We start from the raw sequence: 14670 nt of genomic DNA, 5'->3' as shown, positions 1-14670 counted from the left end.
CACATTACCTCCACCATGCTTAACAGATGGTGTCAGGCATTCTTCCAGCATCTTTTCATTTGTTCTGCGTCTCACAAACGTTCTTCTTTGTGATCCAAACACCTCAAACTTGGATTCATCCGTCCACAACACTTTTTTCCAGTCTTCCTCTGTCCAATGTCTGTGTTCTTTTGCCCATCTTAATATTTTTCTTTTATTGGTCAGTCTCAGATATGGCTTTTTCTTTGCCACTCTGCCCTGAAGCCCAGAATCCCGCAGCCGCCTCTTCACTGTAGATGTTGACACTGGTGTTTTGCGGGTACTATTTAATGAAGATGCCAGTTGGGGACCTGTGAGGCGTCTGTTTCTCAAACTAGAGACTCTAATGTACTTATCTTCTTGCTCAGTTGTGCAACGCGACCTCCCACTTCTTTTTCTACTCTGGTTAGAGCCTGTTTGTGCTGTCCTCTGAAGGGAGTAGTACACACCGGTGTAGGAAATCTTCAATTTCTTAGCAATTTCTCGCATGGAATAGCCTTCATTTCTAAGAACAAGAATAGACTGTCGAGTTTCAGATGAAAGTTCTCTTTTTCTGGCCATTTTGAGCGTTTAATTGACCCCACAAATGTGATGCTCCAGAAACTCAATCTGCTCAAAGGAAGGTCAGTTTTGTAGCTTCTGTAACGAGCTAAACTGTTTTCAGATGTGTGAACATGATTGCACAAGGGTTTTCTAATCATCAATTAGCCTTCTGAGCCAATGAGCAAACACATTGTACCATTAGAACACTGGAGTGATAGTTGCTTGAAATGGGCCTCTATACACCTATGTAGATATTGCACCAAAAACCAGACATTTGCAGCTAGAATAGTCATTTACCACATTAGCAATGTATAGAGTGTATTTCTTTAAAGTTAAGACTAGTTTAAAGTTATCTTCATTGAAAAGTACAGTGCTTTTCCTTCAAAAATATGGACATTTCAATGTGATCCCAAACTTTTGAACGGTAGTGTATATGAGAGGAAGGACGAAGGAGGATTAAGTTAGAGAAAAGAGGATAAGCTCATGATAAGAATGAAGAAAGATATGAGATTGACCTACAAGTTCTGCATGCACCATCCTCCTTTGTGTGTGCCATAGTACATTTCGTGTGTGAGTGAGTGAGTGAGTGAGTGAGTGAGTGAGTGAGTGAGTGAGTGAGTGAGTGAGTGAGTGAGCGAGTGTGTGTGTGTGTGTGTGTGTGTGTGTGTGTGTGTGAGAGTGAGTAAATGTGTGTGAATTTGTGTGTGTGTGAGAGAGTGAGTGAGTGAATGAGTGTGTTTGTATGTTTGTGAGTGAGTGAGTAAATGTGTGCAATTGAGTGAGTGTGTGTATGTGTGTGTGAGAGAGAGAGAGAGAGAGAAAGAGTGAGTGTGAGTGAATGAGTGAGTGTGTACGAGTGAGTAAATGTGTATGATTGAGTGAGTGTGTGTGTGTGTGTGTGACAGTGAGTGAGTGAGTGAAAGAGTGAGAGAGTGACCGTGAGTGACTGTGTGTGTGAGTGAGTTAGTGTGTGTGTGAATGAGTGAGTAAATGTGTGTGATTGAGTGAGTGTGTCTGTGGTGAGAGAGTGAGTGAGTGAATGTGAGTGTGTGTCTGTGAGAGTGAGTGTGTGTGTGTGAGTGAGTGTGTGTGTGAGAGTGAGTGAGTGAGTGAGTGTGTGTGTGTTTGTGAGTGAGGGAGTGAGTGAGTGCGTGATTAGTGAGTGAATGAGTGAGTTTGTGTGTGAGAGTGAGTGAGTTTGTGTGAGAATGAGTGAGTAAATGTGTGTGATTGAGTGTGTGTGTGTGAGAGTGAGTGAGTGTGTGTGTGTGTGTGTGTGTGTGTGTGTGTGTGTGTGTGTGTGTGTGTGTGTGTGTGTGTGTGTGTGTGTGTGTTTGTGAGTGAGTGAGTAGTGAGTGAATGAGTGAGTTTGTGTGTGAGAGTTAGTGAGTGAGTGAGTGAGTGAGTTTGTGTGTGTGTGTGTGTGTGTGTGTGTGTGTGTGTGTGTGTGTGTTTTGCACAGGGTGATGTGATGTGTCTAATAGTGCAGTAGTTAAAAGGAAGATGCATGCTTGCTAACCGCCTGTTTTTCTAACCTCTGGCTTACAGCCCGCTGCTGCTGGCGAGCCCTTGTAGTGAACAAGTAAGCAGTCCAGTGTCTTGCCAGTACATAGCCTCTCCTTCGCCAAGACCCCTACCACGCCTCCTCGTGGCCACACACAGTAACTGGGCGCCTCGCGGTCTCAGGCAAACTTGTCCACCTCTGACCATGGTGTACAATATCCGGCCTTACAGCCAGTTGAAGTTTGGTGGTGTCGGGGTGTCTGGCGATGGGAGCAGGGTAGAACTGGTTCTGGGAGCTACTAGTCAGAGTCCTGCACATCAGTGGCATGGGGTATATGGTTGCTAGCAGCTGGGATTGAGCGGCAGTTGCTTTTGGCAGACCCCTGTGTGACTAAGCAGCCCTATTTAGGGATCATACTGCTCACCTCAATTGGGGAGCAGTATCACACAACGCTGAAAGGCCAAAAGCAGGTCAGGTGGGCAGAATATTTTCAAGCCCTACTTAACCAGCATTCAACAACTGACCAATCCATCATGGAAGAGCTGCCAATTCGTCCGCCCATTCAAGACCTTGACCACTCACCATCTTTTCAAGAAGTACTTGCAGCCATTACATCCCTCAAGAACAATAAGTCCTCTGGCATTGATGGTATCTCAGCAGAACTCCTAAAACAAGGAGGATACTTGTGCACCAGAATGATCTATCAGTACATCTGCAGATTTGGGTTCAGGAGATTGTCCATCAACAATGGAGGGATGCTAAAATTGTCACCCTGTACAAAAACAAGGGTGACAAGTCCATTTGCGGCAACAGTTGAGGCATATCCCTACTAGCTGTTGCATGCAAGGTCCTAGCAAAGGTCATGCTATGCAGGATAGCAATGCACTTCACAGAACATCTGCTGCCAGAGTCACCGTGCAGTTTCAGGAAGAACAGGAGTACTGTGGATATGATTTTCACAGTAAGACAGCTACAAGAAAAGTGCCACGAACAACATCAGGACCTTTTCATGGCTTTTGTCAACCTCTCCAAAGCTTTTGACACTGTGAATCGAGAGCTACTTTGGAAAATCCTGATAAAGTTTGGCTGTCCAAGCAAATCTGTGAACATTCCATCACAGTTCCACGATAGGATGGTGGCATAGGAGGACAGGAATCGGCGCCCTTTAATGTATGCACTGGAGTGAGGCAGGGGTCTGTGCTGGCACTGGCACTTTTCAACTTTTACCTCCTGTATGTGTCACAAAACTTTTTCACAAAGATCTGGAAGAAAGTAGTGATAGACCTTGCTGTCTATTGTGATCACAATAGACAGCAAGGTCTATTGTGATCACAATAGACTTTAGGCTAGATGGAAACCTCTTCAACATCCGAAGGTTCCAGGCAACCACCAACTCGTCTGCAGTGCAGGTCGTTGAGCTGCAGTACACTGATGACTGCACTCTTGTAGTGCACACACCAGAAGACCTGCAAACCACCCTTGCCGCAGTTGTGAATGCCTACAGCAGGCTGGATCTATCAGTCAACACCACCAAGACTGAGGTGTTATGCCAATGGAGGTCCAGCCCCCACCAACTATAACTGCCTTCACTATAGAACACCAGTCACTCTCAGTGCTCCATTTTTTAAATGCTTGGGCAGCATCCTTTCTGAGGGCTGCAACACTGATCATGAAATTCATAACAGAATCAAACAAGCCTCCGTAGCCTTCAGCAAACTCCGATGTAAGGTCTTCCAAAACAAACACCTCCATACCAAAACTGCCATTTACAAAGCCGTCTGCATCACAACTCTCCTATATGGCTGTGAAGCCCAGCCCGCCACCTAAGGTTGCTGGAGCGGTTCCACATAAGGTGTCTTCAGCGAGTCATGGGGATCACGTGGCGTGACCGTGTTCCTCATGCTGAGATTCTTGCTAGGACAAACCGCAAGAGCATAGAAGCCACGGTCACTGAACACCAACTGCGCTGGCTTGGGCATGTCATCAGCATGCCTCAAGAACGCCTGCCACGTCAAGTCCTGCATGGACAGCTTCATCTGGGTCGCCAGTCCACAGGTGGTCAGAAGAAACGATAAAAAGACCAGCTAAAAACATCGCTAAAGACGTGTTGTATCAACCCCTTGAGATTGGTGCAAGCTGCCATCAACCATTCCAACTGGTGGGGATCTGCCACAGAGGTATAGAACAGCTGGAAATGGATCACGTCATGTACTTGCGCACATGAAGTGAACGAAATGTTCCAGCCCACAGCAGTGCAACACAAGAACACATATATTCAAACACACATATATCCCAAAAAAAAAAGAAAACCCCCGCTGGTCTGCGTGGGCCAGCAGTTAGCCTAGCCTGCCCGATTACACAGCTCCAAGCAGGGGCCGTGGTCCCTGTGACAACCAGACAAAGCAGACCAAGCCCTCTCAGCTGATCCAGTGCCAGCTCTCCTAGCCAGACACCCTTGACACCCCCCCCCTCCACACGATGACATCAAAAACACCACAGTCAATGTCACATGAGGCCACCGCCAGACCGCCCTCGGTGTTATCGGAACTGCTGGTCTGCATGTGCTAAGAGTGAAATTAGCCTGGCCCACTTCCATGTCCTGTCAGACCACCATCGGTGTTACCTCCTCGGGTGCAGCTCCGGGCAAGGCCGCGGTCCCTGGGTCCACAGCGCAGCAGATCAAGCTCTCGCAACTGACCCAGTGCCAGCTCTCCCAGCCAACAAACGAAGACAAAAACTTAGACACATACGTGGACAAAGACACTGCACCGACGGCACCGGGTGAGGCCGCAGCAGACGTGAACTCACGCCGTCATCTTCCCACACCCGTACCGGGTGAGGCCGCCGCAGATGTGAATTCACGCCGCCGTCTTCCCACACCCGTACTGGGTGAGGTCGCCGCAGACGTGAACTCACGCCGCCATCTTTCCACACCCGTACTGGATGAGGCCGCCGCAGACGTGAATTCGTGACACCGTCTTCCCACACCGGAAGCGGAATGAGAGGAATGAGAAGAAAAAAAAAACAACAGAAAACATTAAGGAGACACACAACCACGCCTGCCCCCACTAACTCAGACTCCAAATGCCCACCGTGCAACAACACTTGTGGATCAAGAATTGGACTCTACAGTCGTCAAAGAGCACAATGTTAACAATGAGGGATGTCATCATAGGACTCGATGGACTACCAGCAAGCAAGCAAGTGAGTGTGTGTGTGTGCGTGAGAGAAAGAGAAAGAGAGAAAGAGAGAGAGAGAGAGAGATATTGTCTGAGTGTGATTTTGTAAGTGTTCACGTGGCATGTGTGTCAGTGCGTGTGCATGTGTGTTTACATGTTTCCAGTCATGGGTTTCTATAAATATGCACATCTGCACTATAAAGAGCATTAGTGTTCTCTGACGAATGGCCTCTTTGAATGTGTTAGGGAGCCTAATAATTTATAAAGTCTCCAGCTGGGAGCCAGTGTGACTACCCTTTATAATGAGAGAGGAGCGTGTGGATGAAGGGATGAAGGAAATATAGCCTGAAGCATGGAATATCCAGCATTTATTAGCTTTACTTAATGTGACGTTGCCAAATGTACGGCTTCCAAACCTGAGACAGGCTTCAAAAGCAGAGGGCGGCTCTTCTCTTTCTGCACTTTTCTCCCGTTTGCATACACACACTTCTGTGTGAAGCTTTGTGAGTGAGTAGGAGTCTGTCTGAAACGTGTTTCAGTAGGGTGTTTGGACGACCTGCTGAATTAAGAATACAGACGAAGGTCATTGTGTATGCTGGCAGAGCTGTAGTTCTCTTAAATAAGGACATCTTCTTGCGCAACAACTGAGTAATTACCGTCTCTTTCTATGAGGGCCTTGCTTTGTAGCATCTTTTTTTGATTCTATTGGCGACTTTCTGCTTCCGGTGTAGGAAAATGGCGGCGTGAATTCACCAGCAGCCTCACCCAGTTCCGTACATGCAGTGTCTTTGTCCACATCTGCGTCTAAGTTTTGTTTTCGTTTGATGGCTGGAAGAGCTGGTGCTGGATTGGCTGGGAGAGCTTGGTCTGCCACATCTTTTGGGCCCAGGGACCACGGCCCTGCCTGGAGCTGGGACCAAGGAGGTAACAGCGAGTGGAGTGCGGGGAGGTGGGTCGAACGTGTCTGGCTGGGAGAGCTGGCGTTGGATCGGCTGCGGGAGCCTGGTCTGCTGCGTCCAGTAGGCCCCAGGACCACGGCCCTACCTGCCTGCGCGCTGAGGGGGAAGCACCAACGGCGGTCTGACAGGATGCGGAAGCAGTGTAGGCTAAGCTAACTGCTAGCCCATGCAAACCGGCAGTTCCGACAGTCATCCTGGCTGGCGTTTGTTCCGTTGGACAGTGATATTTTTTTCCGTTTGGATATATATGTGTTAGTTAGTATGTGTGTTCTCTAAGTTCTTGCAGTTTTTGGATATGAGTTTTTGTCTTTGTGTTGCACTGCTGTGGGCTGGGGGAAATGCTATTTCGTTTCATTTCATGCACTTCCTGTGCATGAAATTAAATGACAAATAGAGTGTTCCTGATTCCTAACCTCAAATCAGCTTGTGAGCATTTCACTGCCACATTTGCTTCTTAATGGCATCTACATAGAAGATGGAAGGTTTTAAGTCTTTTGCTTTTAACTGAAACACAAAATTACTGCATTTACTATGTCAGTCTGCTGAGTAATCCGTTCACTTCTCTCTGCAAAATTGTACATCTGTCTGTCTGCGTCTGTGTGTACACATCTAGCTGTCTGTCATTCTGAGTTTGTTCCTATGAATTATGAATCAAGTGACAGGCGCCAAGGGTGAAACCATCTGTTGCTCGTGCACAAAGGCTACTCGTCAAGAAGGGGAATGTCTCTCTCTCTCTCTCTCTCTCTCTCTCTCTCTCTCTCTCTCTCTCTCTCTCTCTCTCTCTCTCTCTCTCTCACACACACACACACACACAGGCTTCTGCAGTCAATCAAAACGATGATGACTGTGATGCAGTTTAAGCTCGGCAAGCACGCTTGTGGGCCATCAGGCCGTGTTAGAGCAACAATATCGTCCACATTTGTCACAGATGAATATTGTTTGAGTTGGTCTGTTATGTCATGGTGGGCCTTATCATAGGCTTCTTGTCTCTTTTGTTCAACAGCTGTTCTCGATTGCCTTACTGTGGAGCGCCATCTCTGTCTGTCCAGGGTGACTGTCTTCCAGCTGGAGTCATCTATGCCACAGACCTTCATGTAGCATTTGAGCACATCTTTGAAGCATAGCTTCTGGCCTCCCTGCTTCGTTTTTTCCTGGTACAGCTCCCCGTAGAAAACGTGTTTTGGTAGGCAGTTGTCTGGCGTTCTTCTCACGTGGTCGGCCCTTCTGAGCTGGGAGGCTGTTATTAGGGCTTCAACAGTACCAGCACGTCTCAATACTTCCACATCGGGCACCTTGTCTTCCCATCTGAGTCGCAGCAGTTTTTGCAGATGATAAAGCTATATACTGTATGCTGGTCATCTTGATCCTGGAACCAGTCAGGCAATTTTATTTTTGGATGACCAAGCACCTCTTTTGCTGAATTATAGATGGTCTCTTTCATTTGTGTCCAGCATTCTTCAACATTACTTGCGCCTGTTGCAGCCCTTTCTTCATCTTGAAGAGCAGATGTGATTGCTGCAGATAGTCTCATTTGATGTTCTGTGCTTGCTAGCTTGGTGGTATCCAGTTTCTTCAGTGCTTCACAGGGTGTTTTTCGTGACTTCACCTTTAGTGTCATTCTCAACTGTGTTCGGACCTGGTAGTGATCAGTTGAGCATTCCGCTCCATGCATCACCTTTGTTGGGAATACTTCTGTCAAGTTTACCCTGCAAGTCACAACATAGCATAACAAATGGAAATGCTTTGATCTTGGATGGATCCAGGTTAAGTAGTTATTTTCGGGCTGACAGAGGAAGGTGTTTGTGATATACAGGTCATGCTAAGCACAAAAATTTAACATTAGGTTGCCATTGGCATTCTTATTGCCCTTGCCAAACTTTCCGATGACACTCTCATAGGTTAAACGGTCCTTACCTGCCCTGGCATTGAAGTCTCCTAAAATGAGAAGATTGTCTGCACTTGGTACACTGTCCACTACTTCAGCCAAATTCTGTTAGAAAGATTACTTGTCTTTATCTGGATATGCCAGATAAGAAGATTAGAAGCAGTCTCTACCCACAGGAACTCGGAGAATCATAATCCTCTCAGAGATTCCTAATAGTAATGGGCAATCTGGATGCAATTCTGTTGGTATCTGTGAATGTTCTCATTCATCCAGGTCATGGTTATCCGAAGGAGTTGAATCACACAGGAGAGCCACGCATATCAATAGCTCCGATAACGACGGGCGCGGCCAAACATCGGTACACAAAAGAGCCACTCATATCTATGACTCTGTTAGCGACGGGCGTTGGTAAACATCGGATCACAAAGAGCCACGCATATCAATAGCTCTGACAACGACCCATAGAGGATAAATTCTGAGTTTCATCACCAGCCAGTCAGACTAGCTTGGTCTAGTCGGAAAGGCACGAACTGAGGAAGCCTCTTGGATGAGAGGTGAAACGTCTTCATGGATATATACCAAGTCCAGTTGCACTTGATTCAACTACTTTGGATAATTCTGTTGGTAATGGCCAAGAACACTCCAGAATCTCTCCTTCCATCGGCCTTTCCAATCCAACAGAATGTGTAGTTACTATTTTCTATTTGTCCTTGACCTTCAATCCTTGTTTCCTGGAGAGCAGCAATTTCAATGTGGTACCTCTCTAGTGCCTTAGCAATCAAATCAGTTCTTCTCTCAGGTCTGGTGTGGTTGTCCAACATGGTCCAAACGTTACATGTAGAAACAGTCAGTTTCACTTTCTTGCATTTATGACCACTGAAGTGAAGACCCACTGGCCGTGGCAAACCAGCCAGGTAGTTTCTGAGCAAGCTTTTTTTACCCCATCTTTTCTAGGGGCTTCCCCTTACGGGGTGGGCAGTGCTTTCACTCACACAGCTGCCTCGACCCTGTTGTTGCCCAGGATTAAACAGAGTTATGAGTGAGTCGCCTATGTGCAGAGGTCCCGCTAGTAGCTTCCAGCTCCTTAAGCCTGCACCATCGCGTTCATTCTGTCCCCATTCTGTAAACGCTCTCCTCGCAAGTGCTTTTCCCACCGAGCTCTCCTCACATCACGCCTTGCACAGTAGTTAAGACAGTCGGTGTCGTGCCCCCACCGAACAGTCCCTCTGGACCTCAGAACCCATTCCTAAGTGGTACACTGTAGTGCAATGGGCTCAGTAGATAAAGAGGTTGCCCCGCAGTGACAGCTTACTTGTCAAGTGATGCCATCCATTGACCAACAGATTGGTTCCTCTGCATGCCATCTGATGTTGGTGCCATTGGTCCGATAGGGCTCTTGATCTTATGCTCTTCTGCCGCAAACACTATTGAGCGCCCTGCTGCCAGCACCTTCTTGGATTTGAATTCGGAGTTACCCTCTCCTAGTCTTTGCCTAAAGAAACAATATACAAGGCAGAAGAAACAGATGCAGATAGTCCTACTGTCATAATGGTAGCAGCAAAGGCTGACCTGACTTGACACTGTATATATAGAGGAATCCGACGACCGATTTATGTGTTCAGTCATCTTGCGCTGCCGCCATTACTGCAGTGGCAAGTCGTAGTGAGTCGGTGTCTGCTGCTGCCTGCTGACAGTAACAGCTGAACGGGTAGTTGGATTGACAACGTTAGGCGGTGGGCCACAGTTACTGCCTAACGTTGGTTACAACAATGGCCAGAAATAGTGAATGGGTGAATATAGAAAAAAAATTGACCACTTGAACATCCACCACATTTCAGGTGAGGAAGTGCTGTGCAATACTGTATTAGCTAGCATAATCCATCAAGAGTCATATTTAATTGTTACAGACCAGCTACACCAGTAAAAATTAAAAAAAAAAAAGAATTAATGACGTTTCATTTGTATTCAAGATTATTTCATTAATAGCCTGACATTAAGAGCTGCTGCTCCTTCGCGTTGAAAGGGGGCAGTTGAGGTGGTTTGGGCATCTGATTAGGATGCCCCCTGTGTGCCTTCCTTTGGAGGTTTTCTGGGCATGTCCAACTGGAAGGAGACCCCGGGGTAGACAGGAACTCGCTGGAGGGACTACATGTCCAATCTGGCCTGGGAATGGCTTGGGATCCCCCAGGAGCAGCTGGATGGCATTGCTGGGGAGAGGGCATCTGGGGTTCCCTACTTAGTTTGCTGCCACCACGAAGCGGCTGATGATAAGATGAGATGAGATGAGATGGGATGAGATAGCTTGACGTGTGATAAGCAACAAAATGCCAACTACAGTTCACTCATCGGAGGTCAACATTTCCTGAGTTCCGGATGAGTTGGCCAATTATTGGACACTACCAGATGATGAACATATCGTTCTAAAAAGGACCTGTTCGATACTCACAGTCTTATTAACATGATCACATCTGGGTCCCAGCTGACGGTTTATTTGTTTGTTGCTCTTCTTGCATTTAACTTTAATAACTAATAACTTTTAACAACTCCTTGGGACCATTAGATTATTTTAACCGATTTTGTGGTTTGCCTCTCTTCCTGCACTGACTTGATCACACTGAAGCCTCTGATTCTGTAGTGCTGGGGCTGTATATGACTTGTTTCTAGCCTGTGGCTAAGCTAACCAAAACAATTGTGCCAACTTTGCCCTGTGGGAGCTGTGTGCTACTCAAGAAAACAGCAGAAAGATTGCTGACCTTGAAGAGGGTGGCCGACGGCTTTCTGATGAACTCCATAAGAAAGAATCCCTTTTGACCAGTTTCATGAACATGGCTTCTAGCCAGTCCAAAAGAAATGCCGATCTCAGGGCAACCATCCAGCACATAGTTCTGTGAGACCCCTCCACTTGTCCATGGCTTTCCTCCTGCTCAACACCAAACACCAATCATTCTGAGTTGAAGTGGATGTCCGCGGTCGCAAGAGAGGCTTGAACAGGGCTGCCTCACCACCTCACCTAAACCTCTCCAACCACTACGCAACCCTGCCTGACAACACTCTGGCCCACCCAGCTGATGTTCCCGTGGTTCCAATGCATCTGAACTCTTCTGCGAAAATGGCGCCTGCCAACACTGCAGCTTCCCCGCTAGTGGCTAGCAGTGGCTAGCAGTGGCCAATGTGAGGCCAAAACAGCAGCACTCATCCCGGGTAATGACCTCCTCTTCTCATCATAAGATCCTGAAAGAGGCCATGATTAGACACTCTTGAAGTCTTCCTTGCCCCGAGCCGGCAGGGAAAGCCATTCTCAGAGCTGACGTATCATGAAAGACACCTTTAAATAAAATGGGTTATTATTAATTATTATTATAATTAATACTCCTCCTCCTCCCACTACTACTACTACCACTACTGATAACAACAACAACAATCATAATGTTTAATTAACGTTACAGTGGAAGGATGCCAAAGTTGTGGGTGTGACTGTGGCTGTGATTATATGGTCAACAGAGGGAAGAGTTGCAGTCATACAGCAGCATTACTTTACAAGGTGAAAGATGCTGTGACCCAAAGCTTCACAGGCATGACTTGCACTGAGAAAGTGTGTGCCTGGAACCAATCCACCTGGAGTTGAAAACATTCAAGGGCCAGATCTAGGGCCTAGGAAGAGTACGAAAGTTAAAGCTACAGCATTTGAGACAAATGCAGATGTCCTTCAACACGTCATCCACTGAGATGGCTGGCTTAGCCGTGATACCTGGACCCATGTTACATCATGCAGCAAGTAGCAACCGGGACTGCTTGGAAAAGAGGGTAATAAGAACATTGGGGAGAAAAAGCAGGGGGAAAAGACAAAAAACACACACAAAAAACTGCCACTTCCAGCTCAGCCTCCTGTCTTTTCATCAGCGCCACTGTCTCCAAACCATACAACATAGCTGGTCTCACAAACATCTTGTAAACCTTCCCTTTAACTCTTGCTGGTACCCTTCTGTTGCAAATCACCCCTGACACTCTTCTCCACCCACTCCAGCCTGCCTGCAGTCTTCTTCACCTCACTCCTGCACTCATTATCTTGAACGGTTGATCCCAAATATTTAAACTTGTATGCCTTCGTCACATCTACTCCTTGCATCCTCACCATTTCATTGTCCTTGCTCTCATTCACACATATGTATTCCATCTTGCTCCTACTGACTTTCATTCCTCTTCTCTCCAGTGCATACCTCCACCTCTCCAGGCTCTCCTCCACCTGCTCCCTATTCTTACTACAGATCACAATGTCATCCGTAAACATCATAGTCCACGGAGACCCCTGCCTAATCTTGTATATTTAAGCCAAACACAACCATCCGAAAATGACAATTTGGGAAAGCATTTTAATCAGAATATATTGCTATATTATAAATGTCAGGGAGGCAAGGAATTAAACCTATGGTAACTCCAGAAAAAAACTGAATCACACTTACATGACGTTCACATCCCATATGCGATACAGGGTATGGATGCTCTTCCATTGGTTTACCATCCTGGAAGTTTATTCTGCACGCCTTGAGAGAGGTAAAGAATGATTGGATGAGTAGCAAATACTACATAACTCAAAATACTGTATATGACATTACCATAAATTGTGCGCCATGTCATAGAAATTGTTTTGCACCAGTCACCTTAAAACCAACACTTGAAAATGCCACCCAAATCTTCTTGATATCACACTTGATTTCATATTGTTATATGAAATGGAACAATAACCCTTAATTCTAATCAAGTAAATAAATAACGTTATGCTTTTGTAAAGGTGTCAAGTTTCATAATTAACTCAGCTAATTGATGACAAACTTGGGCATAAAATGTAGACATTACTGACTGCCTGCCGAATATAAATTAAGATTTCCATGGTTTAAAAAAATAAAAAATAAAAAATCCCTCCTACTGAACACAGGACACGACTGTATGTGTCGTTTGTGGTGCCGACCCCAGCGTGTTTCCTTTGTGGTCATTAGGTTGTCCTAGTTAGAGCAACTGAAGTTATGTTTTCACCATCTACACTTAGCAGATTGAGTTAATTTATTCTATGCGGCCACCGCAGCCCCTAGACATCTTATTAGCCCACTTACGTTAGCTAGCTAAGCAGTCTTAATTTAGCTGCTTTAATTGTTTCACCATGTTAGGCTTGGCAGCTAGCTGCATGCTAGCCCCTGTGAGATGAATAGAGATGGAGTAGTGTTAACAAACACTTACCATGCTGTTGTTACTGTTACTATTCTCTACCCCTTCTGCAGAATCTCTTGGTCCTCTGCAAGCCTAGGAAGCCTATGTAGAGTCTTAGACAGACAAATGGTCTCAGCGACCGGGACAGCTTGGAAGAGTGAGGTAATTTGCCAGATAAAATTGGGGAGAAAAGGGGGGGGAAAAGTAATTCAGATAAAACAGTGAGTATAAAAAATAAAGATAAAAAGCATAATAATAATAATAATAATAATGTGATAATCTGACAGGTACCACTGCATGCCGGCTGAAGGCATCATTCCTGAAATGACATGTGTCTTGACAGCATGTTTGTTGGGATTTGACACTGGCATTTCATCTGAGGAAACGTGTGTGTATGTGTGTGTGTGTGTGTGTGTGTGTGTGTGTGTGTGTGTGTGTGTGTGTGTGTGTGTGTGTGTGTTCAAGACTCAAGATCCTTCATTTGTTATGTCTCATTATGCAAGTACAAGAGAGTAAAATCCTTATGTTTCAGCTCCTCAGCTCTGCAGCAACAGTAGCAATAAAATAGCAACAAAACAAAAACACAAAGCAGGAATAATAATAATAAATAGTGTGTGGTGTGTGTAAGGTAATGTGTGTATGTGGGCTGTGCCTTAATACATGTGCACGTGTGTAGTTGTGTGCATAGTTGTGTGGGTTTTGTGTATACCAAGCTAGGTGTGTGTGTGTGTGTGTGTGTGTGTGTGTGTGTGTGTGTGTGTGTGTGTGTGTGTGTGTGTGTGTGTGTGTGTGTGTGTGTGTGTGTGTGTGTGTGTTTGTAAACTGATGAGCCGCTCAAGACCATAGGTCAGTACCATCAGTCCGGCACCAGGTTTAGTGTCTTCAATGTTCTTTGTTCAGAAGCCTGGTTGCTTGGTGGGAAAAGCTGTTCTGGAGCCTGCTGGTCCAGGCTTTGAGGCTGGGGTACTGCTTGCCTGACAGTAGCAGCTGGAACAGTCTATAGTTGGGGGGGCTGGGGTCTTTGATAATCCTACGAGCTTTGCTGACACAAAGTCCATTGTATATGTCCTGGATGGAGGGAAACTCACATCTACTGATGTCCTGGGCCGTCCACACAACCCTCTGCAGTGTGTTGTGGTTGTGGGCAGTACAATTCCCATGCCAGGCGGTGACGCATCCAGTCAGGATGCTCGCAGTTGTGGCTCTGTAGAAGGCCCGTAGAATCCTGGGCCCCGTGCCGAACTTCTTCAGTCGCCCGAGGTGAAAGAGGGGTTACTGTGCCTTTTTCACCACATGGCTGGTGTGTTCCCCCCCAGGTGAGGTCCTCGGTAATATGGACTCAGAGGAACTTGAATCTCTCGACCCTCTCTACAGCAGTTC

The sequence above is a fragment of the Lampris incognitus genome, chromosome 3 (assembly GCF_029633865.1).
Source record: "Lampris incognitus isolate fLamInc1 chromosome 3, fLamInc1.hap2, whole genome shotgun sequence".
In the NCBI taxonomy this organism is placed as follows: domain Eukaryota; kingdom Metazoa; phylum Chordata; class Actinopteri; order Lampriformes; family Lampridae; genus Lampris; species Lampris incognitus.
This window is presented reverse-complemented; position numbering follows the sequence as displayed.